Genomic DNA, 14,352 nt, shown 5'->3' on the forward strand with positions numbered 1-14,352 from the left:
AAAAGGCTCCTAAGGTTACAAGCAGTAGTTGAAATAATGGCAAATGAAACTGGAGAAAGTTTAAGAGCCCTGGCCAAAGAAACAGGGGCAATCCGACAGATGGCCCTCCAAAACTGTCAGGCATTGGACAAAAGGAGGGACTTGTGCTCTCATTGGAAAAGACTGCTGTGTGTATATACCAAACAACACCAATGAGATAATAGATCGTGCTAGCCACTTAGAACAAATCGCATATCTTCCCCACGAAATGCCAAGTTCTTTATGGAAGTGGCTAAGTAACCTTTTCAATTTCTCTGGCATAGGAAACTGGTTGTTTCAGGGAGCCCTAACTCTCCTGTTTGGAATCCTAATAATTTTTGTATGTTTTCAGTTACTTTCCTGTTGTATCCAAAATTGTGTCAGGCATGCTACACAGATAGCTGCCCCAAACCAGAGTGCTAATTTGATGATTTTAAATATCACTGATGAACAAAGAGATAAAGAACGATTGATATGTGGAACCCAATCATTGTTGGTCATTGCATAGCTTGACCAAAAGGAGGGATTGTGAAAGTAGAATGAATTATATTGACATTATAATTCATTAAAGAAATGCTACTTGAAGGGTTTGTTGAAATGTAGTTGTCAGGAAGAGAAACATTAAGGCATGTGAGACTATGGGTCCTCAAACTAATTAACTTAGAGCTCCTACTGAGCTAGGAGATTGATAAACATTAGTATGCAAATAAGATATGTATGTATATTTGTCAGTTTCTGCTTTCTTTTGTCTCTTATGTTAAATTGGCTTTGGCTTAGCTGTATACATAAGTTATCGTGAGCCTCAGAGAGGGGCTCACATCTGGGTGCATTGGCAAAGCGCTTTGCTAATAAACAGAGTGGTCTGACAAATTATGTGAGTCCTGAATCTGACTTTGACAATAGCATGAAATTCAATAAGGAAAAATACAAAGCACTCCACTTAGGAAGGAAAAAAACTATTGCACACACAAAATGGGAAATGACTGCCTAGGAAGGAGTACTGCAGAAAGGGATCTGAGGGTCATAGTTGATCACAAGTTAAATTTGAGTCAACAGTGTAACACTGTTACAAAAAAAAAAGAGCAAACATCATTCTAGGATGTATTAGCAGGAGTGTTGTAAGCAAAACACGAGAAGTAATTCTTCTGCTCTACTCTATGCTGATAAGGCCTCAGCTGGAGTATTGTGTCCAGTTCTTTCAGGAAAGATGAAGACAAATTAGAGAAAGTCCAGAGGAGAGCAATAAAAATGATTAAAGGTCTAGAAAACATGACTTATGAAAAAACTGGGTTTGTTTAGTTTGGAGATGAGAAGACTAAAGGGGACATGGTAACAGTTTTCAAGTAAGTAAAAGACTGTGACAAGGAGCAGGGTGGAAAATTGTTCTCAACCTTTGAGGACAGGACAAGAAGCAATGAGCTTAAATTGAAGCAAGGATGGTTTAGGTTGGACATTAGGAAAAACTTCATGTCAGGTTAAGCCCAGGGAGGTTGTGGAATCACCATCATTGGAGATTTTTAAGAGCAGGTTAGACAAACACCTGTCAGGAATGGTCTAGATGGTCCCCCTTGAGTTCAGGGGACTGGACTAGATGACTACTGAGGTCCCTTCTAGTCCTACACTTCTATGAGTCTATGATACATGACACCACAGTACAGACTAGGGTGTATGTGAATTGTAGAGCGCTCTAATGTGTTGTGCTCTAACTGCCCCATGTAGACATTGCTGCTGAGAACTAAAAGGTACCTAGTTCACATTGGTGTACTCCTGTTTCAAACCAGACTACATTAACACACACTAGGTTTGTGCCAGCAGGGTCTACATGAAGCAGTTAGAGGACAACACGTTAGAGGGCTCTACAGTTCACATCCTTATAGTCTGGACTGCGGTGCTGTGTAGATAAGCCCTTAGTTTCATTACTGAGTTGCTGCTGGGGCTGCCACCTGCAGACTGGCCAGAACCCCCACCCTGAAATGACAGATGTAGGTACACCGGAGCGGGAGGGTAGGAAGCAGTCCAGAGAAACCAGACCACAGTCTGGTTGGGAGCTGGCCTGATACAAGGTCAGTGTGTTGCAGGAGGATCCCTTCTAACCCAGTGGTGGACCACTCCACCACTGTTAGGGCCCTGGGCTGGGACACGAAGGAGTTGAGTGGGCCCACGTCCCCCCTGTCACCTCACTCCTGGGGTGGCAGTACTCCCCCTCCTTAGGCCAGGAGGCCTGTGCTCCTCGGGCACTCCTACCTGAGCCTCATAGACTGTGCTTGGTGCTTAGCCCTCTCTGAGCCCCTAGACTCTCTTGGTGCTTACCCTTACCTAAACCTCTAGAATGTATTGGTGCTCTCCCTTACCTTGGGCTCATAGACTGCCTAGCCGCTCTGCCTTGACTGCAGGCCAGAGCCTATGCATTGCTTTGCTGCGCCGTCCTGACTGGGCCTGAGGCTCATAAACTGCTCAGCTGCTCTACCCTGGTTGCAGGCCAGAGTCTACTAACTGTTTGCTGCCCTGCCCCGATCGAGGGCCCAGGGCTTATAGACTGCCTTACTGTTCTGCCCGTCCGGAGGACTGGAGCACTAGGTGTAGCTAATTCCCCCCTTTGAGCTCACCTTTACAGATAAGCAACAGCGGGGAGGCTTGGCCTCCCTCAGAGACCGACAGGGAGGGACAGCCATGTAGCTTACAGCCTCAGTAGACCTTCTATTGAAAAAAATGCCATGGGACTCCTTAGTGACCCGAAGTGGTCAGGAACTTGGTTTAACATCTCATCCAAACAGAATAGCACTCCCTAACTGCAAGCTGAGGCATTGACTCAGACCAGTTGATTCATCAACAACACACTGTGGGTCACACCAGGAATTATTATTTTAATATTAGGCTCCCATCTAAGTACTGACTAGGTCTGACCCTGCATAGTTTGTACAAGATCAAAACCTGATTTGGTATGGCTAGAAGAGATCAGTAACATTCTTCATTAGTTTACTGGCGTCTACTTGAATTGGGAATTATGCCCAGCAAGATCAAGACACTAGAACTATTTGTTCAAATTGACTAAAATTTTTGTCCTTTTAACCATTAATCACTAAATTGTGCAAAATAAAGAGTGGAGGCAAGAGAGGAGACCAGCATTTAGAGACAGACATAATAAATAGTTTACCAAGAATATTAAACAAAATCATGAGTATAATCCATTGGTTATATATCTTTATCATACACCAGCAACGAGCAGTGTAAAGCAAATTTGCTGACAATATTTGTATGCCATCAGTAAAACATTTTATAGGACTACCGCAATAGTCAAGATATTCATCATCATCACCGTCATGTTCCCATTATGCCTCTGGTGTTTAGGGCAGTGACAAGTTCTTCCAAGTTTTTTGGCAAGTCTTTCAATGGTTCCTCATCTGTGCCCCAGATTTTTCAGCTCAGTTTCCACAGCTCTTTGCCATGTTTTTTTCACGCGGCCTCTATTTTGCTTGCCTTCAGATGTCCATCTTATTGCTATTCTGGTGATGGAATCCGTGTCCATCTGAAACACATGGCCAATCCATCTCCAACGCCTCCTGGCAATGAAAATGCTCATATCTTCTTGGCTGCATTGTGTGAATAGATCTTGGTTTGAGATCTTGATCTGGGCCAAAAGATATGGAGGATTTTTCTGAGACAAGCTGTATGGAATGAAGACAGTTTGGACATGTCACACTTTTTCATTCCCCAGAATTCTGCACTATAAAGTAGTGTTGAAAGTACACAGCTCTGATCAATTTTGAGTTTGGTTTTGGTGTTGTATTTTGATGATTTCCAGACTGTATTTAAGCTCCTGAAGGTGTTTCTGGCTTTATTGATTCTGGTCCAGATGTCCTGGCTTGTTCTACCATCCTGGCTAATGGTGCTGCCCAAGTATGTGAATGTTCCACATTGGTGAGAACATGATTCTCTATCCATATTGGTGATGGTGAGGCAATATTAAAGGTCATGATATCTGTCTTATTGCGGTTGATTTTCAGTCCAATTTGCTGGCTGAATGTGTTGAGTCAAGTTGTTTTTTCTTGTATATGGTGTTGGGTATGTGATAGGAGAGGGAGATCATCTGCGAAGTCCAGTTCTTCAAGGGGTGAGAAGGGTGTCCATTTAATGTCTCTTGGCATGCGTTTTGTTGTACGCCACATTACACAGACATGACACACCCCTGCTCCTGTTTTGACTACAAAACTGAGCTCACTGTGATCAACACTGCATGTAAAGTTGGAACAGACGCTTTTGATGATGTTGATTATATGGAGAAGGATTCCATACGCCAGCAGAATGCTCCATAGTCTGGTCCTGTGAATGCTATCAAAAGCCTTCTCAAAGTCTATGAAGTTTATGTAGTGTTGTTGTTGCAATTCTCAGATATGTTCTATTATGTTTCATGAAGTGAAGATCGAGTCTGTGCATCCATGTTCTTTCCACAAACCAGCTTGCTCTTTTCTGAGAACGCTATCAACTGCCTCTGATATATGTTGGACTATGATCTTGCACAATACCTTGCTTTGCACAGATAAAAGTGTGATACTATGCCAGTTATTACAATCACTGAGAGTTCCTTTCTTTGGTATCTTCACTATAACCCCATTAGTCCACTCATCTGGCACTTTTTCCCTTTCCCAGACTGATGTAAATAGAGGGGCCAGGATAGATGGTGTTAGCTCAGGATTTGCACTGAACAATTCTGCACTCAAATTAGAGCTTTCCCATTTTTTAAGGATTTGATGGCTTGAATGATAGCTTCCTTAGTTGGGGTGTCTGTGCTGATATCAAGATCTTCTTCCGCCTCCTGGATGTTTGCTTCTTCTTAGGTTGCTCCCTGCTCAGTAATTTTCAGTAGGTGGCTTTGTTTGTTCCTGATGAGAATGTTTGTTGGTGTCTGCCATTTACCACTGATAAGCTGCGTCATTTTTTAGACATTTCCTTGTTCACCATGAGCAGCTGCATCCTCTGCTTGTGTTGCCAGATCAGCAATATAATGTCATTTGTCTGCTCTCACAAAGCATTTGACCTCCCAATATGCCTTGCTATACTGCTCATCGTATTTGTCCTTTAGCTTCTGGGATTTTGTGTCTAAAACTTTTTTCTTCAGAGCTCATCAGGGTTCTATGGCATTCCATGTACTGGGTGTAATCCACTCCTTCCTTTTCTTCTGCCTGTAGTTTAGACAGGCTTCACTGCTCTATTATAAATTGTTACTTTGTCCCACTTCTGGTTGATCTCCTCATCTGCATTCCCCTCCTCTTCATTTAACTGCAGAACAAAGGCTTTCTCTATTTCAGGGGACTTTAGCTTGTCAACATCATAACGTCTATATCCTTTGTTTTTTGGACCTAAAGTCAAGGTATTATGCTAAGAATAATAATGGCAGATGTAGTGCAGTTCCAAATGGAACCTAGGTAAATTAAAAGACAAGCTTAAATATGGGGATAGAAAAGATAACAAATTTGCATCAAGAATATTTTAAAAGCCAATTCAAATATTTTCCCTTTGGAGATAGCGTGATTTGGCAGTTCATTTTGCAAATGTTCCTTAACTCAAACAAAAATGTTTTTGTTGAAGTCGTTTAAAAAATGCTTTTGCTTCTTGGTTGCGCAAGGCAAGACTGAGATATGCATTTTATTGCTGAAGTCTGTTTAAATTTATCTTCTTACAAAGTGGGCTTTAGTTAAAGTACAATAAACCGCTGAATTTCTTCTGGTTGCCTCCAATGATTACGTTTCCTTCCTCTCAAAAGACAGGAGACTTTTGAGTAAATGTGGCCAAAATGATTTCAAGAGTCGCTTAAATTAAAGGCTATCATGGGAGGTGCAGCAATAGTTAAGGTAGGAATTCCCAAACAAGCTACTTGGAAGGAATCCCACCACCACACATCCTAAGTCACCGTTATATGATGTGATGTCCTTGTAGAAAATACCAAAATATGGTATGTTTGGGAATATCATTGTGTAACTGGCCAATCAATATTTTTGAATGGAACTCCAACTGTTTATTGTACAATGTGATAGGTGATATGCTGTATTCTGTGTACTGAATTATTGTTTAATGAGAATTATCACTACCTCATTACCAGTGTTCCCTCTAATTTTTTACATTCATGTGCGGAATGAATTTTGTTATGCGCACCAATATAGAGGTGATGTGTGACACAGAGGGTTGGGTGGAGGGGGTGAGGGCTCAGGCTAGGGGTGAAGGCTGTGGGGTGGGGCCAGGGATGAGGGGTTCGGGGTGCGGGAGGGGGCTCAGGGCTGGGGCAGAGGGTTTGGGTGTGGGGTGTGTGGACTCTGGGGTGGGGCCAGGGATGAGGGGTTTGGGGTGCAGGCTGCCCCAGGCCTGCTGTGGGGAGAGAGGACTGCCCTCAGTCCTCTCTCACCACAGCAGGTTGGGGCCGGGAGAGAGGCTGCAGCAAGTCTGAGGGAGGTCTGTGCTGGGGCCGGCGGGGAGGGGCGCCTCTCCCTGCCATGGCAGGTCCATGCTGGGAGAGAGGCATCTCTCTGTGTCGCAGCTCTGAGTCCCTGCATGGGGCTCAATAGGCAGCTGCGTGGTCGTATGGCCACGCAGCTTAGGAGGGAACTTAGCTCATTACAGAGTATTATTGTTGTTTTGCTATTACAGTAACACCAAAGCCTCCAGTTCCTATTATGGCCCTGCTGCGATACCTGCTGTACAAACACAGGTAGACAGATGCCTTGCCAGCCTCAAGCACTTACAACTTAATTAAAGACAAGATACAATAAATGAGCATGGGAGGACAGATGGGATTTGTTTTTTACTTTTATATTGATTTGTTCTTCAAAATTATTTGAAGAATTTATTGCCTAAAGATTGCTTGCAAAGTATTCAGTGCAACTATTGCTGTAGTATTCCCCATTAATAATTCGCTATTTGCACCTTGTGACTGGTCACCTAAATTATGATGACTGTTAATAATATTTTATATTGTGTTAGCATATAGAGGTCCTAACTGGGACTGGGCTTCATTGTGTGGTAAAGAGCAAAATCATATGGTATTGTTTCTGCTTGCTGACTGGATGACTTCCAAATCCATAAAGTCCTTTCAAAATGGTTGTATGAAGGCTATCATAATAAATTCTAGTGCGTATATTTACTTAAACAAGTATTTGTGATAATCTCTCTTTCTGCAAAAAAAAAAAAAACCTACCGAAAACAAAAATCTGCTTATTCAAATGATATGAACAAACAAGTTTACAAAATACCAGTGAAGTGACTTTGTATTGTAATGTAAACCAATATTTGTGCTTAGTGTTCCCCCCGCACACTTTCATTATTCAAAGTATTCAATCTCTAATCAACAATAAGTTTTAAAACAACATCACCAAAATCCTCCAGACTTTGGTCCTGATTCACCACTGTAACTCCAATCTCATGCTACTGTAACTTCATTGACGTCAACAGTGTTATGGTAGTGTGATATTGGAGTACCACAGGGTATGTCTCCACTGCAATTGAAGGTGTGATTTCCCACTCAGGTAGGTATACCCATGCTAGCTTTAATCTAGCTAGCACACTAAAAATATCAGTGAAGACATGGCAGTACAGATTTTAGTGCAGGCTGCACAAGCCTGCCTGGGGCCTAGGGTGACTAGATAGCAAGTGTGAAAAATCGGGACAGGGGGTGGGGGGTAATAGGAACCTATATAAGACAAAGCCCCAAATATTGGGACTGTTCCTATAAAATAGGGACATCTGGTCACTCTACTGGGACCCCCTGGGTATGTATTCGCCTTGCTAGCCCATGCTGAAGCCCATGTGCTGTGGCTTCATTGCTGTTTTTAGTATGCTAACTAGATTCAAGCTAGCAGGGGTATTTCTGCCTGTGCTAGAATCACACCTTCGATTACACTGTAGACATACCCACAGTGGTGAACTGCCTATAGAATAGTCCATTTGGAGGAGCAGGCTCTTTGATAGATTGGGAGTTGTGGGGAAAATGAAAAATAAATGTATAAAAAATTAAAAACAACTTTTAAATATGCCCATTAGTATCTGCTAAGACTTTTCCACTTCTTCTGCTGTAAAGTAGTACTGTTTTTCTGGTTGGCCTTTTCCTCCTGGGGACTGCTACTGAGATTTGGTCTACATTTGAAAGTTATATTGACACAGCTACGTTAGTCAGGGGTGTGAAAAAATACATTCTTGATGGACATAGCTATGCTGACATAACCCCCAGTGTAGATGCAGCTGTCAGCAGAAGAGTACTGCCCTCAACGTAGCTGATGTTGGTCAGTGAGGTGGTGAGAAACCCATTCCATCAGTGTACATGGTGTCTACACTAGGAAGCTATGCTGACATAGTATAGTCTCCACAGTGTAGATATGCCCTCGGGCAATGTGCACAAATAAAATAAATGACTCACTAACACACACACACACACACACAGATGTTGGAACAATTTTTATAGTGGGGGTGCTGAAAACTATTGAACAATACTGTACACGGTGTATACGATGGAAACTACTTCAAGCCAGGGGCTGCTGCCGCACCCCTAATTCCAGCACCCCTGCACACACTCAGAGCACAATAATCCAAAACATTCTAATGATGCCTCTATTAAATCTACCACTGCCAATTAGGTCTCCCTTAAGTCTATTATTGCCACCCTCGTCCGTTATTTTGTTTAGATGAGTTACTGTTCTGTTAACTCAGCCTTTCAGAAAAGAAGATTCCAGCCACACAATAGCAGTGTGAATTTACACTCCAGCCTAGATAGGATTAATTAAACACTCACATGCTGAAGCAGCTTCTTTTTGTCTTTTCTCTTTTTGTACTTTTGAAAAAGGCAACCAGGAAATTAAATGCAAACAAAAGTGCACACTGAGGCAACATTAAAATGAGGTCGTGCTCTAAGTGATTGTGTAAAGATGGCACGGTGGGATTGCATGTCTGTGTTTCAATAAATTTCTGGGAAATTTTGATCAGTTTTCAAATAAATAAATGCTTTGTCTAACTGCCAGCTCTGCAGACTTCTCCTATTATCTTGAAAACCAAGCTGCATTCTCCTTGGCTTTTACACTATCACCCATAATATTCTGCTAGCCAAATTCTGTCCTGTGTTATGTTTGTGCAATAAAAAGAGTGGGGTCCAGCTGTTCCTGTGACTGATCAGCTGCCTTCCAGCTTAGATTGATCAAGTGATTATAAAAACCAACAAGTGGCTTAGCTGAAGAGAGGAATTGTGGGTGGCTGTGTGTGTGAGAGAGAGACACACACACAAACACACACAGAGTAAGGGAACGTCTTCACTGGCAACGTTAAACCACTGCCGCTCCCCGTGCTCTAAAAAACCCACCTCCACGAGGGGCGGAGCTCCCAGCGCTGGTGTGCTGTCTATACTGGCACGTTACAGCTCTGAAACTTGCAGTGCTCAGGGGGGTGTTTTTTCACACCCCTGAGCGAGAAAGTTGCAGCGCTGTAAAGTGTAGACAAGAGTAAGTGAGAGAGTGTGAGCTGGCTCTGGCAGCTAGCTTTGGTCAGGGGCATAGTTTTGTTTCAGTGTTTCCTGGTGAGTTTTATGTTTGAAGAACATAACTGCTCTGAAGGAAGGGTCTGAACAGGCTTTGGGTGTGGTGTTAGTCCTTCCTGGGCTGGGGGAGGTAGGGCAGCAACTTGTAGACATTGTCTTCAGACTCTGCCCTCAATTATTCCTTTACACTCATTGTTATCAGTGAGGTGGTACAGGTGCAATTGAGCAAAGAATATAGCCCTGGAGTGCGAATTCAGTTAATAAATGTATTGGTGGGACCCAGAATAGAATCTAGCTCACTCTTTCGTAACAGAAGTAGCTCTGCACTGATGAGAAAGAATAAAATGTAGAGAAAAGCTTACATTTTTAAAATAAGTAAGAAGATATATCTGAATATAAGCAGTTGCAATCTGAGGAGGAAAAAAAGGCTCAGTTTTTATATAATCATGGCTCAGAGTGGAAACAGTATTTACATATTTAGGGCCAGGTTTCTATCCCTCAGTCACAACTTGCACCTATATAAAGGTGCATACTCAAATGCACTTTCCATGCACTCTTGAATTATTCTAATGTGCAAGTATTAGCTTTTGCACCTGCAAACACCAATATTTGCGTAAGTAGATACCAAGGGCTGGAGGAAGGTAGGATGGTCCTGTGGTTAAAGGCTAACATGGGTCTCAGGAGACCCGGATTTAATGCCCTACTCTGCCATAGCTTGATTTTGAGCAAGTCTCTTTATCTCTCTCGGTCCCACTCATCCATCTGTACAATGAGATATTACTACCTTCCTGCTTCACAGTGGTGGGGTGAAGACAAATACTGTGGTAAGGTGGGGATGTATTATATAGATTGGACTCATTGAACTTTGTAATATTGCAATAATTGGAGTTGGTAGCATCTTCAGACTCTCCATATAATAGCGAATAACCATCATTTTGCTGAGTTTCCAGCAGGGAGACATTACAAGTACGATGAATAGCACCTCATAAATTACTAAAGGAATTACGAACGCATAGCTGTTAGTTCTGCAAGTGTTTCTTAAGGTCAGCTTTATCATTAGTTATTTTTTAAGGTAGAGGATGACAGTACATTAGAACACTGATTCTTTGAAGCCCCTTTGTTCAGTAGATTGCTTGGTTTTTTGTTTTGTTTTCACCTACCCAATACAATTCCAAGAGTGAGGGATGATTACCATTTTAAATGACACCATTCCTGAGCACACTGGCTCTTGGAAAAAAATCACTCGAGTGACTAAGCTGTATTGATCAATATTATTGGCAGATGCTGTGGTAAACATCCTCGGAGACACATTGCCTTCTCTGTAGTACAGGAAGTAATTCAGAGGTGAGGAGGAAGGTAACTTTCCTATAGTGTACGAAGTAACTTGGGATAGGTGGGGTGTTTGGAGGTGCGGTAGTATAGGTGGAGTACTTCATTCCTGGTCCATCTGGACTCCAATCACTTTGTAGGTGGTTTGTGTGGGGTGTTGAGTGCAGCAGCAGCTGTCATAGATACTCTGCCTGTGGTTTGCAAAGTCAGGCAGAATGCTTTTAAGAACACTTTACGGAGCATTTTTAGGAAGTGTACAGGACTCTCCTTAGTGCCTGTTATAGGACTAGTCAGAGCACAGGGGAAGAGGACTATGGCTACACCCCACCATCTGCCCTGCTAACATTCCTCTGAACTGTGTACTCAGTGTTTTTGAGAACAAAGATTCTGACTTAGTCCTGTCACCTTTAACTTCAAGACTGAAACCTCCTGAAACAACCAAATCTTTTTGTTGGTTTAGTTTCACAAATTCCTGTAATGGATTGTTGTGCGGGAGAAAGAGCTTAACTATCAGATCAATCATACACTCAAGATTCAGATTACTGTGGTGGGCTGAGTGGCAGTGCAGAGATGGTGTGGTAAAAGGCATCAAGGTCAGGAGTTGGTGGAGCTCTCTGAAGCACAGACAGGAAGGAAAGGGAATGAATGCTGGAGCAGAGAATCAGAGGGAGAGGGAGGAATTCTGAAGAAGAGATCTAGAAGCAGTGCTAACAACAGAAAAGGACAAAATCTGGCAACAAAGAGAAAAAGGCTTGGCAGGTGAAGGGACTGGGTGGCAGTTGGTAGCAAACTTTTGTTTTTAACAGGGAGAGGGGGCCTTCAGGAGCCAGCAGACAGGCACAGAAGCCTGAGAGCAAAGAGAGAGGGCGGAGAGACTAAGAATGGAGGCGGGGAAAACAGAAATGGGAAGGAAGAACTGAACACTGGAAGGAGGGAGAAAAAGATGGGACTCTTGAAATCTTTGAGAGAGTGAGAAACAGAAGGCTATAGAGCAGCATCAAGGCATTCAACCCTTGAGATCCATCCAGCCGAAAGGATTGATGAATTAGAAAAAAAAAATAGAATGTCCTGAGCTGTAAAAGAACGATGTGGTTAGGGTATTGAGTTCTAAACCAAGTTCTTCAAGTTCTAAACTGTCCAGTAAATGCAAACAACTCTGAAATAACATAAGACGCACATATTTCTCCTGGTTTTCCAAACTCTTCTTTTTTGAACACACACAGTTGTCTTATTTTAAATTACAAATAGGGCAGCTTCTTATTTCTCTGGAGGTAACACAAGGACAGCAGTTACTAGTTAGAAACCCCATTAGAATGTCACGGTTTTCTATGTACTTTCAGAAGTGCTAAAATGTAAATCTTGGGACCACAGTACTGTCAGGTTATGATTATAAAACATAAAGTGTGATCAGAGATTTTTGGCTTGATCTAGCTCCCACTGAAGTCATTAGGGGATTTGTCGTTGACGTCACTGGGAACAGAATTGGGCCCATTATGGGAAATACATTAGTAATAATAATACATTTTATTTATTTAGCCCTCATTGTACTCATCGTAGGCCTTCTGGGCACTTCATGTAAACACATACAAAACAATAAAACCACAGATTAAAATGACTCTGATTCCTACAGGATTAGAGCAGACAAACAATGAAAATCAAAGTATGCCTATATAAGGCCCATTTCTTATGAAATTATGCTAACTGTGTCAGCATGTAGTTTATGGCAGGTCATCATGTACTTGATCTACATAGAATTGTTATGGGCTGATCTGTGAAACCATTGCCTGTTTAGAATTTTGTTAGCATGCAAATAAGCACAAAAATGGATATTGACAAAAGAGAATATTTTTAGGCTTGCAAATCAGCCAGAATCAGCCAAATTCTTGGCCCTCAATATGTGCCGCTGAGTAGTGTCAGATGCTCACACGTACACAAATTGACATTTACAAGGCATGCTGCACACAGTGCCAAGTTCAAAAATAAATTGCCTCTTTAGATAGGTTCGCCAGAGCCTCTTAACTACACCAGAGCCTCCTAAGATTCATGTGTTGTTTGCTACTGGAGGAACTGGAATGCTCCTGGACACAGAATGAAAACACAGTCTGTGTGGCATAAGGAAAATGACATGAACTGAAGTACAATAACTGTGAAGTTGTAGTTTCATGGGGTTACATTTTCAACATGGTGTGTGTGCGTGGGGGGGAGAGAGAGATTAGGCACTCTGCTTCTATTATTATTAATTGGAGTGGCATAATTAACTCCATGTGTATTCTGCTGAAAATCTACTCTAGTAAATACAAATATCTCCAACAGGGGACAGAGACAGAATAACTCAGCCTCTGAGTGACAGATCCTTCCTCTGGAGCTGTACTTGTGGATATTTCCTCCATGAGAGGATTTCTGCTCCATGGCCCTGGCCTCTTGTGGCTCTCCCAAAATCTCCAAGGTTTGGGGCACCAGTTCTGCAGGGGCAAAGGGGCAAATCCTGATCCTCACTGTCCCATGGGACAATTTAGATTAATCTCTGCCAGGCAGAAAGACAGCATTAGCACTCTATACATATGTGTCTGTCACAAGGACATAGGATCCGCCACACTTGATCAGGTGATTAGTCAACCTAGTCCAACATTCTGCCTTTGAGACTGACCAGTACAGTGCTTGATTGTTAAAAGGAAATTGAAAAAATCCCAGTAATTCACTTAGATAATTGTGTAATGCTATTGTAGCCGGGTGGCTACCCCACTCCTCAAATAGAAGGGGTTAAAAGCAGCCCTGGAGAGGGCTGTGGCTGGGGATTGCTGACTGGGGAAGCAGCCCCAGCTGGCCTGTATAAAAAGGCTGTGAGCCAGAGGCGTAAGGAGTCTCTCTCCAGGCTAGGAGAGAGCAGGGCTTGACTATGGGCAAGGCGCGGCGCAGCGCAGCGCAGCGCAGGGGTGCTCCAGACTGGCAACTCCCTAGGCTGTAAGGCCTGGTCCAAGGCCCATAGAGGTACTGGAAGGCAACAGGTCCAAACCCCCTTGCCTATGGGGGTGGCCTTTATGCTGCAGTCTGCCCCAGGGAGCAGGGGCTAGATGGTGACTGGCAGTAGCCCAGACTGAGGCAAGGTGGGGATAGTGGGTTGGGGGTTCCCCAGGAAGGGGAGACCCAGAGGCAGAGTGTGGGGGTACTGCTAGGGAGCAGAACCCTAGAGAAAGGGGCACTGGGGTCTGTGAGGGACACAGGGGCCAGAGCTGTGCAGATCACTGGCCTGCAGAGGGTGCTCCAGGCTGCTAATTCCCAATGACCAGCAGGAGGTGCTGCAGGAGTGAGTCTGTGCTCCTTTACAGCTATACATTGATGAGGTGGGGGAAATTCTGAAACCCGGGGAAATTCTGAAACCCCTGGCAATTTGTTTACTCCTTGAAGCATATGTAATGATTACCCCATCATAGTGTGTTTACAAAACTCTTGGTGAAACAGAAACTTGTCAAGATATATATTTTCAGGCTGTTAGCTTG

The sequence above is a fragment of the Lepidochelys olivacea genome, assembly GCF_965140295.1.
Source record: "Lepidochelys olivacea isolate rLepOli2 genome assembly, chromosome: 1".
Taxonomy (NCBI): domain Eukaryota; kingdom Metazoa; phylum Chordata; order Testudines; family Cheloniidae; genus Lepidochelys; species Lepidochelys olivacea.